The 13,585-nt window shown below is 43.5% G+C and overlaps 1 long non-coding RNA gene across 21 annotated transcripts; it reads right to left on the reverse strand.

Moving 5' to 3' along the window:
- Positions 1–478: 478 nt before the first annotated feature.
- LOC119307680 lies at positions 479–10,122 on the reverse strand. 21 transcript variants are annotated; one of them, XR_005149465.1, is made up of 8 exons: positions 6,755–9,208; positions 6,018–6,560; positions 5,315–5,935; positions 5,014–5,045; positions 4,722–4,777; positions 4,562–4,631; positions 4,168–4,252; positions 1,229–1,861 (listed from the first exon to the last, which is right to left on the reverse strand). It is a non-coding gene; the product is annotated as an uncharacterized LOC119307680 (long non-coding RNA). The 21 variants fall into 21 exon arrangements; XR_005149469.1 differs by having other exon boundaries at positions 4,722–5,377; positions 5,470–5,547; positions 5,783–5,935; positions 6,755–9,207; XR_005149470.1 differs by having other exon boundaries at positions 4,722–5,377; positions 5,461–5,547; positions 5,783–5,935; positions 6,755–9,207.
- Positions 10,123–13,585: the final 3,463 nt, after the last annotated feature.

The following is a 13,585-nucleotide window of genomic DNA, read 5'->3' on the forward strand; positions in this document are numbered from 1 at the left end:
CAGTGGCTGTGGGATCGACGAGGATGCAGTGACGACGGCTCAGCAGTGCCTTGCGGGGAAGAAAGCGGCGCAGGGAGGAAGAACAGAGAGGGGTAGGGTTGTCCCTGGGGTTCGGGGTGATCTTAACCTAGCACCAGGACCGCGGGATGCATGCCACGTGAGCCATCTCGCCCGTGGGCGGCCATGGCGCCTCTGCCTCCCGCCTTGTTGGGAGGTGGAAGAAAAGGCTGACCAGGTGGGCTGGGCCTGGTACAGTTAAGTGTTGGGCTTCACACTGTAGCACTAGGCTTTAGGTGCACAGTGTGTGCTTTACTCTTTAATCTATCTGTAATTTAAAAAGCTATTGCTTTGCAATTAACTAGTAATTGGGGCGTGCCATTGGCACGCCTCCTGAGCGTTCATGTGCGCACTTATCTAGCTTATGCATATTGGTAGGTCTAGGTTGATCTTTGATGGTATTTATATACACCAAAAGTGATTTGACTATAGGTGAATATGCTTTGCTGACTTTAACCTCCTGATGGGTTCCAGAATTCATTACAAACTTGCTATTATGAGGATCACATGTGCTCCTCTGCGTGGTAAACGTATGTGCGGCAAACCAAGACATGGAGCTCCCTTAATGTTCCTGGACAGAGACGTCGTGGAAGAGACTCGCCTCCTTCCTGGATCTCCTTGTCAAGGGGTAGAAAGGGAGAAAAGTTCATAGTTCACCTAGAGAGTGTATCTGCAAGCACGAAAGTCACTCCAATTTCCTAGGCAATTAGAGAAAATCTGTCAAACAGATTACAGTTAAAGATGAACAATGGTTGTGTTCTTTTAAGATCCCAAGAAGAAAAGAATCATCCGCTTTTAAGATACGAAGAAGAAAAGAATCATCCGCAAGTTCTTGCCTACATAATTAGAACTTCCAAAGCTTTAATATACTTGACAGATCGACATGGTAGAAAACTAACTTGACAATATATTTATCATCCAAGTCAGAGAATGAATTAGTGGACCATGATTAAAACTGCGGATATTTGCATAGAAATTACGACATAATTAGTTGGAAGTTGGAACTGTCAAAAGTATAATCTAGAGTTCACGTATGCAGTCCATTAATTAATATGACAAGGCAGTATAAGCTAGGTCTGAATTCTGATTCCTAAGCTTAACAGTGCCAAAGTACCTATCATTTCGCAGAATTATATGAGTTGTATTAATGGCAAAAAAAGTAGTCCATGAATACAGCAAAAGTAGTTGAATTGAAAGTGAAGCACAGAGCACCACCTAATATTCATAGGAGCTGTTCTTGTCTTGTCAAAAATGTTTCCACTTCAGCTAAAGGAGCACAGGGGCTAGGATCCTGGAGAAATAAACATCACAAAAAACTGGTATTCCAGTTTGAAAGAATGAGTGCAGACTCCACAAATCCCCACCATAAGTAATAACAAGGTAAAGGGAACAACGGGTATTGCCTTCACTAACCGAACTTATATAAACATACATCATGAGCTATCCTTCTTGGAAGAATGATCAGAAGCAGACAAGGATGTGGAGCTCGCCCAGGCCCTATCTTTCGACTCGCTTAACATAAGTACAACATGCCGACAATCTCTCACACAGCGACAGGTAACTACATAGCAGAGCAATTTTCAAGAAATCAATGATCGACAGCGGCTTTATCTTCCAAATCCAGATTAGTGTCGAGGATCCCTGGGCCCAGAGAATTGTCCCTGATGTAATTTTTTGCCCATGTTATGAGATCACCTCCCAGTTATATTTGTTGCACATGTGCACTACCTATTAGCACCTCCAACCGCACAACGCCATAACTGTATGTCAGATTTCTCAGTGTCCATCATGGTGTACGCATATTCTGATCAAATGAGAAGGACTGGATCAGCACTTTGTACATCAGCAAACCAGTAAAAATTCTGAATAAATGACAGTAAGGCAGTGTGAATCCATTGGAGCTGAGAGTAAGGCAGCGCAAATCCATTAAACCAGTAAAACTTATAGGAGTGGCAGTGAGTTATTATATATCTAGTCACAAGATGCATTACACATATAGATAAACACACAATGACCAGACAACTATTTAAAAAAATGTGTCACTTTTAGTCAATAGAAGACGACAGGGATAAGCCCTGTCGAGACTCTGAGAGACTGATGAGGGATGTCGCCAGTCCTCGAACCTTTACCCATCCCAACCTTCATTGTGTACCCAGTTGAATTATCTAAGATTGGTTTTCTTATTTAAGGGGTCTGTCTGAGTTCCGATATATTACCTTAAACCCTATCTAATTGTGCCCACAGTATCAGCATGCAGTTCTTAAGAAAAAAACCGAGAAGAATTTCATTAGCATGAAGAAGAAAAGATTGTAGTGATGATAATCCAGGAATTATAAAGTAACCAAGAGTGTTGTAGGAATTGTCCAAAGGTAAGGAAGTATCCCATCGACCAACCTTTTGTTAAGATACCGAACTTGATTATGTATACTGGAATTTAAGTCATTTTGAGTAATAGGTGCAACACAACCTGTTTAAACATTATCTTGATTAATAATTGCAAAAGTATTTAAAGTATAGGAGACCAAACTTGGAAATGTGACAGAATGATATCAACTTTCTGTCAGATACTTCCATTGATGTGTTGTGTGTATGGTTCCAACACCTACAGAATTCCATATGTGTTTGATGGAATGATTCCATTCTAGACCTATATTAATTCTCACACAGGGCTACTCGTTGAACAATCAAGCTAGCCCATGTATATCATGTTTCCTGCAGTGTGTTATATTTAGGACACACATGGCACATGGAAGCAAATAAGGAATTTCGAGAAGCCGGAGAAATTTCAGTTTATATTTACTCTTTTAAGGTATAGGTAAGATGATACTTCAGGATAATCTTTGTCGAGTATATTATATTTTATAATAAACATCTCAAGAATGAAACTGTGGAATTAAGCTTTTCATGTTTTCTAAGGGCCTCAATACAAGAACCATGATGCAGTGATATTCTTTTAACCACTCAAATTTGATAATTTGTGCCTAATTTTCAATAACAACCTTCAGATAAGTTAAAGTGATGTAGATTTAAGAGCTATACACTTAAACTACAAGGCAACTTATGACTTTACATATAGTAAGTCTTGCTAAATGGTCATGTAACTTTACAGTCTTAAGCAAAACAATGAAAGCGCCCTAATCATTTCAATTTTTAGTGCACAAATGTTCTTTGCTGCTTCTGAAGATTTGGATTTTTATATTATTTTTAGAACGGAAACCATAGGATGGTATGCTACAATCTGACAGTTTCACTCTTTATCGGTGTACGTATTATTATTGTACTATAAATACTGGGGTTGCACCTTTTTCCTTTAGATATTGTTGTGAATATGATTGAGAAAAACCTGGAATATATTACTCTTGATAGAATATTATATTTGTGATAATTATTAATACATCCATGGCATTTGGGAAAACAATAAGTTCACATGGTAATCTCGTTTATTTTAGCGTCATGTAATATCTGAATGACATTTTCATTTTTATTTCCTTGGTATGGATCATCATGGCCACAAACCTGAACCACTTAATATAATCGAGGTACAAATGATCCCTGATCATAGATAGATCAGCTCACCAACCAATGATCCCTGATTCATGGTAATCTCATTTATTTTAGCGTTATACCCATTCAGATAACCCAATGATTCCTGATTCATGGTTTCATATATGAGATTTCCTATCAATCGAGGTACCAATCATAGATAGATCAGCTCACCAACCAATTAATATAATATTTTTAAAAGGTTTCCAATAGAGCATAAAGGCAAACAAATAAGCACAAAGTTGCTCTATTTTCCATGAATAACAAAACAAGGAAATCTTAACATCCTTGACTCGAACATTAGAAATCACAAAAATCAAAAATCAAGCAGTGTTGAATTTTCTCGGAACCCAAAGCTTTTATTTTCTTGATTCTGGAAGGAACTCAATGCGCACATTTATCATGTACTAACTCAGTGAAGACCAAATACAAGTACAGTCATCTTTGTTATAGTACCTTCCAGTGAAAAATAAGAGGGAAAACACAATCATGTGGTGAAACCATAGTGGAAGAACTTAATAAGGAAACAACAAAAGCACACCCTGCAGTACTTTATAAAAAACTTACATTTCCTCCTGGATGCTCTTTCCATGCTTCGTAGTCTGGCCAATGAATAAAATGAGTTGACAGCTGCGCTCTGGTTATTGGTTGCCTGGACGAATAAACAAATGTAATTTTTATAGGAGTAAAAAAATGTAATTTTTGTAGGAGTTATAAAACCTATTTGATCTGTCAGAGAGAAATAAATAACAGAGTGACAAAATTTAATGCTGAAATACAAATAACAATGTATCTTCAGAAGAGGAAATATATTTGAAAAATGATCCAGAGAGTTGCCTGGGCATATTCATCCAAACGACCATTGGTAGAAAGAAGCATATATACACATGTAAGTGGGCAAACGGCGTAGTCCAAACAATTGCATGGATACACGCAGACAAGACAGAAAAAAGGTAACAACCTGATTCCATGGCGGCATTTCTGTCATCTGTGTCCTCTAAAGAAACAAAAGGGCTGCAGCAGCTAGCTCACTGGAAAAAGAATAGTCGCATCCAACTTTGATTTAAGCACAGACGAGACACATGGACAGAACAAGATCAAGGGATAGAAGAATCACCAACCTGTAAACCAAGGCAGCAAGCAAGTTGCAGCAAGATCATCACCTGCAAATAAGAAACTGGAGGACCAGAGCAGCCAGATTAGTCAAAAATCTAAGAGAAAAAGACTAAATAATGAGCTCCAGAGAACAACGGTCAAGAAATAATCATTCTAATTACTGGACGTAACTTTCCATCAATTATTACAAACTGAAGAAATGGAAATATATCTTGCTTCATGACGTTCAATATATCATGTGTGCCTTAAATCCTATAATAATGTAAAAGTAGCCAACCGAGAGAACACAACACATACCTCATGATAGAAGTGAGCTGCGACTAATCATCCTAAACCATGGACATCATAAGTCAAATTAGTAGTAGCAGGACTCAAAATATGCAAATCCAAATGTATTTGCGGTAGAATGTAGGGCATAAAAATTAACACTACGGTTCCATGATGTTGCTACCTAGAGCAATGGATCACACACAGTTTGGGGGAAATTATCTCATCTAGGAGACATTAGCCACAAATACTTGCTGATTGATGTTCTTCCAATTCATAATACGAATGCATGGCTCATAAACACTTGTAGGTCATTGTCTCAAAGAAGTACCTTGGGGTGGTTATATCTAGGGGATCCTTTGGCAATATCAGGCCATTAGACCATTTAAGCATCCTTCATGGACAAGTCACAAGTGGAAGTCAAAACTACAAACAATTTAGAAAATCTAGACGCAATTTAAGGAAGAAGGGAGAGACCAGGTCTACCGTTTACTCATTGTGTAATCATTGACCTGTCGTTATATATCCATCTAAAATGATCTGCATTATAAGGCTGCTTTAAAACTGAAGCAAGAAGCAATTAAGATGAAAATGCATTAGAACCATTTTGATCCAATCGATAAATCAAGTAATGTTCAGACTTCAGAGAACACGGAAAATGAATATATAAACATCTAAAAGTTAATGTACCATTTGTACTGGTACTTCAGATTGGACTAAAAAGCGAAATGTTCGACGACATAAGATTGTTTAACAGAATTTCCTTGCAAGGAGCACAAACAGATTAGGGCATACATACCCATGAATGGTTGTCCTTTCTTCATATGCAGTGAATTACCAAGATAATAAATAGTGGACGTGATTCCAGGTTGTAGCGCTATAAACATGATTGGTACAGCCTCCGGTCCGGGGTCACTCGTGCCTTGTGTTTACCATCCATTCAACATGAGCTCTATGGAAAATTAATGAGTTATTTCTTCTTAGTAGCAGAGCAAATAAACAACAACTAAAATATAAAGTGGAAAGTAACCTACAATGTTTACATCATATATTGTTACCCATGCCTTCATGTGCCACCTTTGCATCATTGCCAAAATAATGTACCGCCTCTCCACACCATATCCGTGAGTGTCTTCGGCGTACAGTTTAGTGCTTAACCTCCAGGATCGCTTGAGTAGAATATCGATGAAAACGGATGAAGATAAAGATGCACTGGTCAGACTGCGATTGCAAGTAGTGCATGTTTGTAGCTACATCATGAATTTCATTACATACTCTAGGGTCTCAAGTGCACAACAGAAAGCATTACAAGAGTACGGAGCTTGTGTTTTTTGACTCATCAATAGCCATCCAAACCAAACACATGAACCTAAAATGAACAGGTCAAATAATCTAGCATAAATAGAATATTTCTATTATATGAGATTACCTTCGGTCACTGAACCCAAATAATTCAAGGATACAACCGAAGACACACTGGGCCAAAGAAGCTTTTCTTCTTGTCGTCATCGACGCCGGGTTCTGGCCAGTGTTCAAACAAGTGCCACTCATTCAGCGGCATCTTTTGCAAGTTCAACCTAGAATCACAACAGGAGGCCAAGCATTACAGAAAACTCATACTCCAGAAAATCCATCTCCTACATCAAATTAGAGAAATAAATTGGAATCACGGACTGCCAACTATAACAAATAGTGAAATAGGAATTTTCTTATATATGACTGAAAGAAGAATAGTTCAACTGCGACACAAAATGGATCATGATGCACTCACCTCGGAGATCTAATATATATTCCGGATCTGGATGACAACTGGGGCTAATTGAAGAGATCAGAGGAAGAAACGACAGAGACGGAGATGAGGGAGAGGCCATGTCTGCCACCCATCCACCTTCGCGGCCCACGGTCTCGTCATCCTACTTGTTTCTCTCCCCGTCCCTTCCTCCTGCGGCTACCACATCCGGACACGCCCTCCTTCGTCTCCCGCAGCCATGCCTTGTTGTGGTCATCGCTTGAAGAAGTAGCCGAGGAAGGAGCCTCCGCAGATCGACGGGAAATAGAAAGGGGACCTGGGGCGCCGCGGAGCAGAAGGATCTGGGATGGGAGAGGCGACGGCGGCGGCGGCCGAGGGGTGGCGTGGGAGAAAGGGGACCGCTTGCGTGCTGGAGTAGGAAAGGGAGCTCAGGGGGCGACGTAGTATCTGGGAAGTTTTCCCCTTTCTTTCTCGTATGCTAGACTAATATCCAACAGACAAGTGGACCAACGAGACGAAAATACTTCATCGACGGAACAATAGCTCCTGCCGACGTGGACCACGCGAGGAGGCGCCCTTTGCGCGACGCTTAAAGGGTTTAATTTGGACACCATTTAATTTTTGTTGGATGCGATATTACCACAAAAATACTTGGCTACGGTCTAGGCTGGCACAAAAAGTTTGGGGCCAAAAGAGTTGTTCAAATTTAGTTTTAAATTTATGTGCGTATATTTAATGCTGCTAGCCCTATTTTAAATAGGTTAAGGCCATTTTAAAAATTCAAAAGATGCTGGTTTCTACAAGACAATTACTTAGTGAATACTTGCAACATCTCGAACATTTTAGTTTTTGGTTTGAAGAAATATTTTATTTGGTGTTATTATAAATTTGAAAATGGCTTTGATTTTTATCAAATGGAAATTTGGCTTAGTTAAACATGATGACATGGCACCATTAGGGTAAGGTCACTGTAGCATGACACTGGGGATGAATTATTATAATTAGTTTAATCCGAATTGACCAAGTCAATTTGACTAGCCAAAAGGGGAGGCGGTGGCCCACATGCCATAGGCAGCAAAGAAACTAATCTTGTTAATTAGATTAACTAGCCTGGGGTCCGCTTGCCATTTGCTAATGGGCTAAATTAGTACTAAACTAATACTACCTAGCCTAATTAAACAAGGGCCGGCCATTACTGGACACAACCCAGCCGGCCACACACATGGCCATGTACAGGGCGAGTACTGGGCACCGGTGCGCCGGCCCAATAATTGCGCCGGTCCAGCCCCAGCCGCCCGATGCAGCGAAGCGCAGCCGTCCGATCTGGCCTCCGCATCCTCTTCTTCCCCGTCCCTCGTCTTCCACTTCTCCTCCCGTCCCGGCGGCGCCCATAGTAACCACCCCAACGATCCCGCCGATTACCCCGAGTGAGACGGCCGGCCGCGAAGCTCACCGGCTCACCGCCGCTTGCCATCCTTGCCGGGCAGCCACGGTTCCAGCAAAAAAGCACCGATCCAACCTTGCAGCTCGCCATAGTAGCAGTTCCAGCACACAGAGACGCGGGTTGCAGCACCCCTCCACCCCCCACCCCCCGACCACAGTCCTAGCCATGGTTTCCAGCTCGCCGTGGTGACCGTCGTGCTCGCCGCAGTGACCGTCTCGCTCGCCGCGGTCACTGGTTCCAGCAAAAATATTTCACGGTTGCAGCTCCCCACACTATGGTTGTAGCTTTTTTCACAGGTTGAAGCTTTTCCCTCCATGCCGCTTGAAGCTTTTTCCACCGTCGCTTGAAGCTTTTGCGCTACCAGTTGAAGCTTTCTTCCACGGGTCGAAACTTTTTCGTCACACCGGTTGAAGCTTTTTCCACCACCGGTTGAAGCTTTTCCTACGCTGGTTGAAGCATTTCCCACTTACGCTGAAATCATTGACGACCGTCGCCGCCGGTCGCAGCACCGCCGCACACCGGTTGTAGCATCGTCGTATGCCGCTTCCAGCACTGCAGGTCACCAGTTGTATCACTCCAGAAATGCGGCTTGCAGTGCTTGAGACTGCCTCTCGCAAAGCAACGTCCTGATCGCTACAGCTCCGGCCAGGTGGCCACCACCTTGCCATGGCCACGAATGCCACCCCCGGGAGCCGTCCTATTACCGCAGCTCATGGCGTGCTCAAAAATAGCTGTCGTAGCACCCCCTTGGAGTAGCAACAACAACAAAAACGAGTGCAATTTTTGGTTGTAATGTGACCTGACGGCAGCCTGGAAGCATGCTGGCCGGAGTTGCAGCAGCTAGCAACAGCAAAAAGAAGTAGAAGGGAGGCGCTGGTGGTGGGCAGGAGCTATCTGGAAGAAGGAAGAAGGAAGAAGGGATGGGTGTGAATGGGTGGCTGGGGGCGTTTGCGTGAGAAGATAAGGCTGCAGGGGGTAAGCGGTTGTGTGGGGCCAGCAGAACGTAACGATCCTGTGGCTCGTGACACACGATTTCAAGTACAATCGCGTGGCTTGCGACGGGCCGGTCGAAGCTTCGGCCGGCGCACCGTCTTCGAACGTTTCCCCATGTACAGGGCCTTGGCGCCCATGGCCAAGAGCGGTAGCAGCAAATGGCAGCAGCAACTAGTAGTAAGCAGAGCAAAGCAGTAGCGGCAAGCAGCAGGAGCAAGTAGCAGCAGTAGCAAAGCAGCGGCGCATGCAGCATAACACAGCAGCAGGGCCAGGAACAGGCACGCGGGCTTGTGTGGGCGAGCGGTGGCAGCAGCAGGCGTGGCGAGCGGCGCGCGAGCAGCAGCTACAGAAGCGGCAACAGCAGATAGAACAGCAGCGGCGGTGCCTAGGAGCAGCAGCACGCAGCGGCCAGCAACCAGAGTAGCAACGAAGCAACAGCCCAAAGCAGCAGCAGTGCAAGGTATAGCAGCAGCGCAGAGCACACACGCACATACGTACGCGTACACGCGAGATCGGGCACAATGGTAAAGGCGGCCTACGGCGTCCAAATGGAACGGGAAAAAGGAGGGTCGGAGGGAGGAGCTCACCGCGAGCTCAGAGGTGCGGTCGGGGAGGCTGGAGGTGGACCGGAGCCGCGGCAAACGATACCGGATGTCGGCGATGTACGCAACGAAGTTGTGCTCCATGCCGAGTGTACGGCGCGGCCCGGCTTGTTTCAACGCTCGTAGACGTAGGAGACGAGGATGGGGAGGCTCCTGGAGATCTTCTCATGGCACGGGGAGGGCAGTGACCGCGGGATCGACGGGGATGCAGTGACGGCGGCTCGGCAGTGCCTTGCGGGGAAGAAAGCGGCGCAGGGAGGAAGAACAGAGAGGGCTAGCGTTGTCCCTGGGGTTCGGGGTGATCTTAATCTAGCACCAGGACCGCAGGATGCACGCCACGTGAGGCATCTCGCCCGTGGGCGGCCATGGTGCCTCTGCCTCCTGCCTTGTCGGGAGGTGGAAGAAAAGGCCGGCCAGGTGGGCTGGGCCTGGTACAGTTAAGTGTTGGGCTTCACACTGTAGCACTAGGCTTTAGGTGCACAGTGTGTGCTTTACTCTTTAATCTATCTGTAATTTAAAAAGCTATTGCTTTGCAATTAATTTGGACACCATTTAATTTTTGTGAGATGTGATATTTACCATAAAAAAAATACTTGGCTACGTTCTAGGCTGGCACAAAAATTTTGGGGCCAAAAGGAGCTGTTTAAATTAGTTTTGAATTTATGTGCGTATATTTAATGCTGCTAGCCCTATTTTAAATAGGTTAAGGGCATTTTAAAAATTCAAAATATGTTGGTTTTTACAAGAAAATTACTTAGTCAATACTTGCAACATCTCGAACATTTCAGTTTTTCAGTTTGAAGAAATATTTTATTTGGTGTTATTTTAAATTTTAAAATGGCTTTGATTTTTATCAAGTGGCAATTTGGCTTAGTTAAACATGATGACAAGGCACCATTAGGGTGAGGTCACTATAGCATGACACTGGGGGTGTTACACCAAGTTGCTCAAACCTCCCTCGGCATCGAGGCCACTATCTCGAGGATAAACCTAAAAGCAAAGTTCAGATTATCTGTGCTGCCTCTTATATACTCGAAAGTTTACTCATACACGCATTAATTTTAGCAAGAAGTACCTCCGACTGAATACCATTTACGAGTCTGTACCCTAGGTAATTAAAGTTTGTCCATGGCTGATATTTGTTGTGATCTCAATCATTTGGATGCATAAACATACTGAACATGTGTATATCTGAATCTTTTTGTGAATTATCTATGAATATTGTCTTGTGATCTATCAATCATTTGGGTGCATAGACATGTTGAATTTGTGTATATATGAATCTTTCGAGTTCTTGATTGTGAATGTTGGCTATGAATATGAACGTGTCCTGTGAACCTGAGTTTGATACGTTTACCTTTTCTATTGTACTTGTGTGTGAACTTGTTAGTATGTCTACTGTGGGATTTGTGATGTGTGGGTGTCAATGGCACACCTTCTTCCCGAGAAGAATTACACCTGCTTGTTAGGGTAGCAACGACGCATCAGCTCTTTTTAATCTTTTTGCTCTGTCTTCCCCCCTCCCCCGATCAATCCCTACCGTAATGTTTTCGGCCTCAAAACAAACCTAGTACTGCGTTGTTTTGGGGCTTGATAAAAAATCGAGTGCTGCTTTCTGTAGGTTGGCCCACCCAGCAAATGGGTTGTTGGTCAACCACAGACTGGGAGGCTAAAAATACAAGTTGTATGGTGCAGAGGAAAGTCAAAAAAAAACGCCATCGAGAGCCATCTACTGAAAAACCAATCGCGTCTGATGTGCTTCTTCAGTCGTGCCGTCGCCCCCCTTTAATCTAGTTTGCTCCATTCCCCAACCGGCAACACGGGACGGATGTTTATTTCCCACTCGCGCCTGCCGTGGGATTGGAGAAGCGCGGCATCGAATCCAACACCGGTGATGGATGCTTGTCCAAGTGATTTTTAGATAAGAAACTGCATGTTTTAGAGGCAGAGCATTTAAATCAACATGCACTTTTCAAACATGGATAATAGAATGTTGGAAATTTTATTCATGGTAAAAGTGGGAACTAACAACAAGTTAACATCATGATGATCAACATTCCTGTATAGCACATCTTCGTATGATGCAAAGTCAAAGAGATATGTTATTTTCAAAATGGCAAGACAATGTTGAGTGTGCGAAAAACTGGGTAAACTAGGGTCGAAATTTTGGCAAGTGTTAGATATTTTTCAACTGCAACAGTTGGAATCGAACCCGGGCAATACAACTTTTGGTTGAGAGGGCTGCAGCCACCGGGCTAGTGCGGTATGTTTGAAAGAATGAAGGCGTATTCCCCGGCTCCAGTTCTTTCCCGTCCGTGTGCACTCGTCGTGGCGCCGCCGTATGTCGTTGTCAACATGCTCAACAAATGAGAGTAATCCGGAGAGGACTGTACGCCGAGAGAATGACAGTGGGGACCCACTAGGTCCAAGCCGTACGCAAGCAACTGCCCCATTAGAAAAAAGCTTCCTCCTAATTTTATACTGACGTTGGGCCCCACGGGTTTGTCAAGCTTAGTCAATAAACGAAATAAATTTCCAATGACGACTGTCGTCGGGGAGCTTTTTTTCAGGGGTATCGAGGATCTTTCATTTTTTGTTGTTGTTGTTGCAGGAAAGGGCTATCGGGGATCTAGCCGGTATCTTTTTTTCAGAGGGAAAACAAGTATCAGCTAGGTCTAGGTTTTGTTTTTTAACATGTGTAGCCCACAACATACCAAGACAGTGGTTTCAACTTATTATTTAAGGTTCATCATGTACGTACCGGCCTATGGGCCTCCCAGCGTAGGTTTTACTTTTTCTTAAAGATCGGCAGCCCAATGTATTTTTTTTATAAAACGTAGATCTCTGTTCTATTTATCTATATATAAGAATAATAATAATGTGTCCAATTTATGTTTTCCCTTCTAACCACATTATATATATTTATATTATTATTATTATCGTATATTTAATAGAGACTTATATATACATTATAATAATATCCCACGTCTTATTAACTTATAAAAGTAAATGTTTAACAGAATTTGGCAAGAAAAATCCTGATTGTTTTTGACTCATAGGCAAGGAAAATCCTGATGATTGCATACAAAAGCTTGCAAAGATTTTAAGGACCAATGTAATAATAACGCGCGCATTTTTATTTTGAGCAATAACTCGCTAATTTGTTAATTTTATATATAAAAAATGTGTCGCTCCGGTTTATTTTTTGATATTAATTGCTCCTTCTAACCTAACTATATATATATATATATATATATATATATATATATATATATATATATATAGGGTGAGTCTATTATGATAACACTCCTTAAGACCTTATTCTGCTAACACCACCTCTTATTCTACTAACACCCCCGATGTATCCGTAGCAAACCAAACTGCAGAGCACCTAAAAAAACCGCAATAGCGACCCACCCACCAATTTCCTTCCACCCACTACCCTATCCACCTTCTTCCTCCTGTGCTCCATCCCCACCCCGCCGCCGCCCAAGCGCCACCTCGGAGGAACCGTGACCTCCTCCTAGCGCCGCAGGACCTCCCCCGTGCCAGATCCGGCTGGCGGCTGCCCGCAATACCCTGAATCCCACCTTCCTCTCGATCTAACCACCCCACCCTGCAACTCCCTTCTCCACCTCCTTATCCCACCACCCGTCGCCCCACCACATCTGCCCCCCGACGCGGCACGCCGCCATGTCCCAACAGCGCCGCACCCCCGCCCCGACCACCTTCCGGCGTGCCCTCCCATGCCCTCCTGACCCACCACCTTCCCCTCCCCCGATGTTGCCTCCCTCCACCACCGTCCAACGGGCC

Source organism: Triticum dicoccoides, chromosome 5B, assembly GCF_002162155.2.
Source record: "Triticum dicoccoides isolate Atlit2015 ecotype Zavitan chromosome 5B, WEW_v2.0, whole genome shotgun sequence".
Classification (NCBI taxonomy): Eukaryota; Viridiplantae; Streptophyta; class Magnoliopsida; order Poales; family Poaceae; genus Triticum; species Triticum dicoccoides.